The 8,047-nt window shown below is 34.7% G+C and overlaps 1 pseudogene; it reads right to left on the reverse strand.

Annotated features, from left to right (window-relative positions):
- Window positions 1-324: 324 nt before the first annotated feature.
- Window positions 325-7,232, reverse strand: LOC127193581 (monocyte to macrophage differentiation factor-like; annotated as a pseudogene).
- Between the last annotated feature and the right edge of the window lie 815 nt (window positions 7,233-8,047).

Below are 8,047 nucleotides of genomic sequence, written 5' to 3' on the forward strand. Positions count from 1 at the left end.
GACATACTAATTTAGAAAAAAAAAATCACTTAAAGATGAAAATATAAAACTATGGTTTGTAAACATCTGTTGGCCAAGTCTATCCAGAGTTCCTCTTGGTAGTAGAATGGAATGAAGAATTAACTCGCTATCTTGTTTGTTGACTGTGAAGATGAAAGCTCCAAGTCACTTTCACAGCTTTATACTTTCACAGTTATTATATTAAAAAATTAAAGTTAGTGCAAGTTGCTCATTCTTCTTCCATGTGCAATGTTCAGCTAATACCCCACACAAGTGCCTCAGTTGAGATAATACTGATTCAAAGACCCAACAGAGACTGACTGGTCATAAATGTCTCATAAAGTCCAATGGACTTTGGTAGGGGTACTTCTAGACGGAACAATAGTGCAGAGCAGCTGCCGTGGCCCGAATTAGGTGCCACCTGACATGGGCAAATGGAATGGTGCCATCACTATTGAAGAACAGAACTCCCAAGCAGTAAATCAAGCCCTTAAAGGCAAGATCTTGACGATTTTCTGCGTTATTGTTTATTGATGTTACCTCCAAAGCTGGAGAAAATTTCCGTTGTGAAATAGAAGAATAGTTCAACCACTTTATACGTTTCACTGTAGAGAATTACATAAACGGTTCCTTCAGCTGATATGAGCCAGATAATCCAATGCATATGAGATGCCAGGTTTCCAAGTTCACGGAGATTTAACGATGGAGCAATGAAGAAATCAATAACCATCCAATCACAGTTGTGGAAACAGTGCTCCACTGTCCTTAAGTAGATCTTTTTCCATGATACTATGTGAAATACTGTGAAAGGATGAAGAGCGCACAAAGGCCCGTCCCATAAATCTACGTTGTTATCTTTTCCTAGCAGTCATCAGCTAGCCTGTGGAGGAGGGCACTGCACACAGTGGCTAGAACAATGGGGAATGCGTGTTTGCAGCAATTAGCAGCATGTTCATAGCAAGTTGCTTTGTAGCGGCCATTGGCTGGGGCTGGATGTTTCATGAAAGGCTGGAGCAGATTCCTGAAGCGGACTGATCCTTCGCTCCTCCACGGGAGGCCGTGAGCTCTGTTTCTTATGAACCAGGCCGTGGCTTGCCAGCCTCAGGCTCTTGAGCTGCTCCTGGACACTCTAGTGTGCCAGGCAGGGGCCAAGTAACTGGACAGGGCTAGTGTGGGCCACACCAGGGTCAGAACCAGGCTCCGGCCACAGCAGACCGATGTTTCCTTAATTCAGATGAAAATCTAGGACTGAAACTATGTTAAAATAGAAAATAGAATTTTAAAATGATATAAGAAACACAAATATATACATGTGAGAATTTTTTTGGTGTGTGTGTGTGTGTGTGTGTGTGTGTGTGTGTGTATACATAGATAGATGTCCCATCTGAGAATACATTATTTCATTATATACAAAAATAGAAAAGGAAAAGTAATAGTTTGATTTGTTTTAAAGTGATGATAAATGTGCATAAGCAAAAAAGAATTGCAATTTAAATATGCATTAAGTCTGTGCCCCCGCACCCCCCACAAAAGACTCTAACACTCCCAGCAGATTTGTTTCGACACATATAGGGCAAAGCTTTTGCATTAGAACGATACCATGGATCTAATTTTGTTCATTTGGATCATAACTTCTTTTTATCATACATTTCAATTTGATTGTAAAACCTACCAATTTCTTGAGGTCAACACTGAGGCATGAGAGGGCTCTTGACATCCAGAGGATTTTAACAGCCAGTTTTCACCCAGCCTCACATTTCTCCCGAATTCTATTTTCCTTGCCACTGGGTTAAATAACATGGGTGTCCAGAGCCTGTATCTAAATTTGCTTTAAAAAAAAAAAAAAAAAAAAAAAAAAAAAAGAAAGGAAAGAAAAATCTCACTGTACTCCAACTTTCTTCTGCATCAGACATTACAGCGTGCAGTGTGCACTTTCTCACCCTGTTTGTCTGTCAAGTTGGAGTCAGACAAAAGATGACCCTAGTTGTAGAGAAAATGTACTTATCGTATAAAATGGTGACATTTTCATTTATAGTTTTTGAGTTGCTCATTCTTGTGATTGTAATTCTGGCAATTTGGGAATATAATTGTACATGCCTCATGAATATACATTTATTTGAAGATTTGGAGCCATGAGTATATCTCAATGGTAGGAAAAGTTCATGGATATGAACATTTGTGGAGATTTTAGAGCTCTGAGTATATTTTGGTGGTAGATAAATTACCTCACACAAATGAGGCCCAGAGTTCAAGCACAAGCAGTTACTCTAACAAAAGAGTATTTAGCCTACTTTGAAGAGTTAAATCATTCTCTTTATAGAACTTCTATGTATTAGTGGATAATTAATCCGTTCAAATTTGTATGTGAGATTACTCTAGTGAATGTCTGAATTTCTCTGAATGTTCTAGATGATCCCTGCAAATGTCGACTGTATAATTTCATTTGACATAGGATTGACTGACAAACCATGAAGTCACTATGTATAATTGGGTTTCACTAGTGTAAATATAGAATCATATTATCTCTCATAATTTCAAGTTTATTTATATATTAGAATTGCATTGAAAAAAAGCACCAGCTTATTTATATACTTAATGAAAAACTGCTTCTGTGCTGCTTCATCGAATAAAAAAAATAGTTTATACATTTGGTTATGGCACATGTGCATTTGCGTTTCTATGTGCATGTTTATTTTTTCTCTGCAATGTCCACTTTATACTTAACTTTTTCATAGTTTAAGAAATCATCATTTAGATGTTAGTGAAAACTGAGTCTGGTGGGGCTGCAGAGATTCCTCTGTCTGTAAGATTCTTGCCACACAAGCATGAGCGACAGAATTCAGATTTATAGAAACGATATAAAAAAGAAAGCATGGTTACATGTATATATAATCGTAATCCTTATATATTCCTAATGCCCTAGAAGCACATAGTGGCATACACCCCGTGCTTCTAGTCTTTTATACAGAGATGAGCAAAAACACCGAACATTTTCATTTAGCTGCTCTATGTATGTAAACAAACATTCAAAGTGGTTACCTTCTTTTAATGCTGTGGATTTTTAAGTTATTGAATAATTTTAAATGCCTTTTTCAGTATAATATTCATATTTCTTTTTAATAATGAGTATCCATACATGAGGGAATATACATGTTTGTGCATTGTGTGGATAGTGGGTACATTTTTACACAATCATATGCATGCGTCTCAGTGTTTGTATGTGTATAAATTACTGGTTTTGTGTTTGTTCATCTGTGTGAGTGCATTGAATGTGTGTTTATGTGTTCTGTTTCTGTTCAATATATGCATGAATATGTTTCTGTTTATCTATAGGTTTATGTGTTAGTATTTGTGTGAAATTCTGAAATGTATCTATGAATTGAAAATAAAAGGAAAATTTAGCTATTCTGCAATAATTTTCCTATTCTTATTTTTTATTTCTCCTTGAATGAAACTGAAGTACAGTGAGAAATTATAGATTTAAAAAATTTTCCTCAAACAGCATCGCTATTTTTTAATTATTATTAATATAATATTTGGAAGTAAAAAACATTGCTTGTTTATTAATTCTTAAAATGTCTTACTGTTCTAAGGCCGGGCGTGGTGGCGCATGCCTTTAATCCCAGCACTCGGGAGGCAGAGGCAGGCGGATCGCTGTGAGTTCGAGGCCAGCCTGGTCTACAAAGCGAGTCCAGGACAGCCAAGGCTAACACAGAGAGACCCTGTCTCGAAAAAAAAAAAAAGTCTTACTGTTCTAAAAATAATGTTATATAAATGCAAGTTTATTTTAAATTAGATTTTGTGTTACTTGCATCCTGACTATGAAGGGAATTTCAGCATATGGGACACCTATCTTTTTCTTTAGTATATATTTAATCAATACAATTATTTTTAATATTAATTTAATGAATTCTGACCATTGGGAGTGGAGAGTGGGATATGACTTTCTCACGTACTCTGGTGCCTCACATTTGACCATGTACCCTGGAGGGGGAGACCTGGAGGCACTCAGAGGAAGAACAGCAGGTTGCCAAGAAGAGACTTGATACCCTATGAGCATATACAGGGGGAGGTAATCCCCCTCAGGAACAGTCATAGGGGAGGGGAATAAGGGGAAAATGAGAGGGAGGGAAGAATGGGAGGATACAAGGGATGGGATAAACTTTGAGATGTAACAAGAATAAATTAATTAAAAAAATTTAATGAATTCTACTAAAGTACTTTGATTATCTTCATCTTTGACCTATATTATTTAAATGATAATTTTATGCCAAAATATTTACAGGAATTCAAATACATTTGGGAAACATGACACTTTACAATTTTTAATTTTTTCTTTTTTTTTCTAATTTTTTTTTTTTTTTTTTTTTTTTTTGGTTTTTCGAGACAGGGTTTCTCTGTGTAGCCTTGGCCATCCTGGACTCACTTTGTAGACCAGGCTGGCCTCGAACTCACAGCGATCCGCCTGCCTCTGCCTCCCGAGTGCTGGAATTAAAGGAGTGGGCCACCACTCCCTGTTTTTTTCTAATTTTTAAAAAAAATTTTATTAATTTATTCATATTACATCTCAATGGTTATCCCCTCCCTTGTATTCTCCCATTCCTCCCTCCTTCCCATTTTCCCCTTACTCTCCTCCCATATGACTGTGACTGAGGGGGACTTCCTCCCCCTGTATATGTTTTTATTAATTTATTCATATTACATCTCGATTGTTATCCCTTCCCTTGTTTTTCAATAGATGAATAATCCATTTCTGCCCATTTACTTAAGTTATTAGATTATGGTTCTTTGTACATGTAGTATTATTATGTTTATTTACTTATTAATCATTTGAACAACCAAAATTATGTAATATTATTTTTGTTATTCATATATTTTCTAATTATAGATATATACAATTGCTTGTACATATTTGTTTTGTGCCTTACAAATTAATAAACAAATTTATAAGTTACAGGAGTCAGAAATAACATTTATGTAGATTCCTTCATCTTTTCTACGCAGACCTTTATGTCGTTCATGGTTAGGAACAGTTTATATGTGTACTAGAGTTGTACTTTAAATTTCTGATTTTAAAAAAAACTTGCAAAGCTTTTTGTTCCTTGTTGGTTAGATAAAGTTGCCACGTTTATATAACCGTGTAACAGCACCCTAGAAGATTGCCCCTTCCTGACCTACAAAGAGCAGCATCAATGCCTTGTTTTTTTGTTGTTGTTAAGTTCCTAGTAAGGATTTTTTGGTCAGTTATTGAGTTTTATCTTGTGATTATATCAATGTTGTTTTGTATCATCATGTGACCTTTTAATTTAGTACCTTAATAGGATAACATTTATTGCTTTTAAAATATTGATTTTAAAGCTAAACAGCAATGCATATTTGATAGTAGATTTAAATGTTATTTTACAGTTAGCTAATAGCTTAGGGTGAACATTTCTATATTCATGAGAGAAGTTGTTATCTGTTTTCTTTTTTATTCTATGTAATTTATGTAACACAAGTTTCATTTCATAACTCTTGAAAAGTTACAGCATTTACTGTATTCAGGGAGAATTGTATAGATTTTGATTAAGTCTTATGGAATATATGCAATCGCCCCAGTGTTAAACACTAAGATCAGGACACTGATGCTCTCTCATTCTTACTTTCACCAAAAATCGCTGCCAAAATAAAAGGAATGGTTTATACATATTAATTTCCTGTTGAGTCCTTTAAATATTGTAACCCATTCTTTTTCTGACATGTAAACACTATTGTAGGTGAGAAGTAAATAACTGAGTCTCATTGAAATGTACAATGCACCAATAAAGAGAATGGATGCCCATTTAGCCTGAATGGATGTGGAATGAATGAAACATTTTATAAATATTTTCTGTTTATTAACTTTGTGTTTAATATATATTCATAAATGTGGTGAGCAATTCTATCTTCCATTATTGATTTTAATAAAACTATAGCATCATTGATATTAGATATTTTAATTTGCATATTTAATTATGCATGAACTAGAAAATAAATAATAAAAAGAAATAGTAGATTAAATCCACATTTATGTAAGCATTTTCTCATTATAACACAATTTAATTATAAGTTTGAATTATTGATTTCTTGCTTGGGTAAACTAATTCCTACATTACGAGTGGAAAGGCAAACATGTCATAATTAGAGAGTAGAAGTAGGCGACGGGAATGTGTCTCATCAAATAATTAGGCTTCTCAGTATGATGGATCTTAAATGAGGGTGGAGAAAATGATATCATTTATAACAATAATTTTATACTTGCTGAATTCCCCACTGATGAAATTTCTAAGTACAATAGGTTATGGAAGCTGAACAATTTTCTTTTTATGATTTGGAAAATTAAGATAGAATAAAAATCATTAAGAAAATAGTAATGTTTTTAATCATATTAATTTAAATTTTAAATTACCTAATTTCTGTTTACTTATATTGCTATGCAATTAAAATTTTGCTGACTGGGTAATTAGTAATGTATAGCTAGCCAACTGATCTGTAAGTGACCTGTTTAGAGAATACTTTATATTAGTTTCATATTTCTATCTGTCTCAGTATTGCATAGGAACTTTATTAGGAAATGTTCATCAAGTGTAACTCACAATAAAGAATTCTCCCATACCTAAGAGTCATTTTTAACAAATAACTTTATAGAAGGTGTCAAAGAATAAACTTCTCTTAGCAATTCCATTTACAAGTGCTAAGGGTTACTACAGTAGATAGAATTTTAATGCCTTGGAAATAAATGCTACTACTTTTCATGTGTATAGTGATTATTAGAAAACTAAGACAGTGTTGAGTGTACAATGTACTCATTATAGATATTTTTACCATAAAACTTATATGACCTCCAATAAAGTATGTATTATAACTTAAAATTTTCACCTTTGTTACTTCAATTATATTAAATAAGTTAATATAAAAAAAAGAGTCTTAAAGTGGACGTTTGTGGTTTCTTTGAAGACTCAATTGTGCTACGTGGTTTTCTATTGGAAGATGTCTTGTGAGAGGGCATGTGATGTTTTGCTGGGAGCAAACAGAGGGCACGTGACGTCTTGAAGGGGTATAAATGGAACTCCATTGACAGTGGGAGTGCTTTTCGCATTTACTACAATTATACAGCCTGAAACTCTTCCCTGGTCTCACCGGTCTTCACTTCGCAGAGAGAAACCATCCAGAGAACTTCTCAAGGTACTCCGGCCGATTCTGGCTGCTGCCATTGTCTCCTTCTGATTCTGCAGAGCCTTGCTGCTTCTGGTAGGTCATGCCACTGCTATAGATTCCTGTCACTGTTTTGTGTTCGCTACTGAACTGTACCGCTGGTATCCTGACAAGGCAGAGTGCAATTAGCCCAAGGAACTATGTCTAAACAGGTCCACAACCCCTTTATCCTGTTAACATTCTTTCTTCCCTTCCTCTGGTTGGCGGGTTAGAAGTGAGGTTGAAGTGTTTAAGAATTCTAAGCCGGGCGTGGTGGCGCACGCCTTTAATCCCAGCACTCGAGAGGCAGGCGGATAGCTGTGAGTTCGAGGCCAGCCTGGTCTATAAAGCGAGTGTAGGAAGGCCAAGGCTACACAGAGAAATCCTGTCTCGAAAAACCAAGAAAAAAAAAAAAAAAAAAAGAAAAAAAAGAATTCTAAACAAAGTATTTTTTTTTTAATTTAAGCCTACATGTAGGTCTTAGTCTAATTTTCTGTAGTAGAGATAAAAGACCCTGACAGAAGTAGTTCGTAGGTGAAAAGTTTTATTTTTCTCATACTTCCAGATTATGCTACATCGTTGTACAGAAATTGAGGAGGCTGGAACTTAAAGCAGTTCGACAATAGATATTCATATCAAGAGGCACCAATCACTTTAAATAGGCAAAAATAAAATTTAAAAACTATAAAAAATGGAAAAACACTAATAAATGAAAGATATGCTTTATTCACAGATATAAAACTGAACCTCCTCAAAATACTAATACTACTCTAAGCAATCCAATAGGTCAATATTTTTGTCAGCTATCAGAATCCCATTGGCAGATAGAGATTCT

The sequence above is a fragment of the Acomys russatus genome, chromosome 9, assembly GCF_903995435.1.
Source record: "Acomys russatus chromosome 9, mAcoRus1.1, whole genome shotgun sequence".
Lineage (NCBI taxonomy): Eukaryota > Metazoa > Chordata > Mammalia > Rodentia > Muridae > Acomys > Acomys russatus.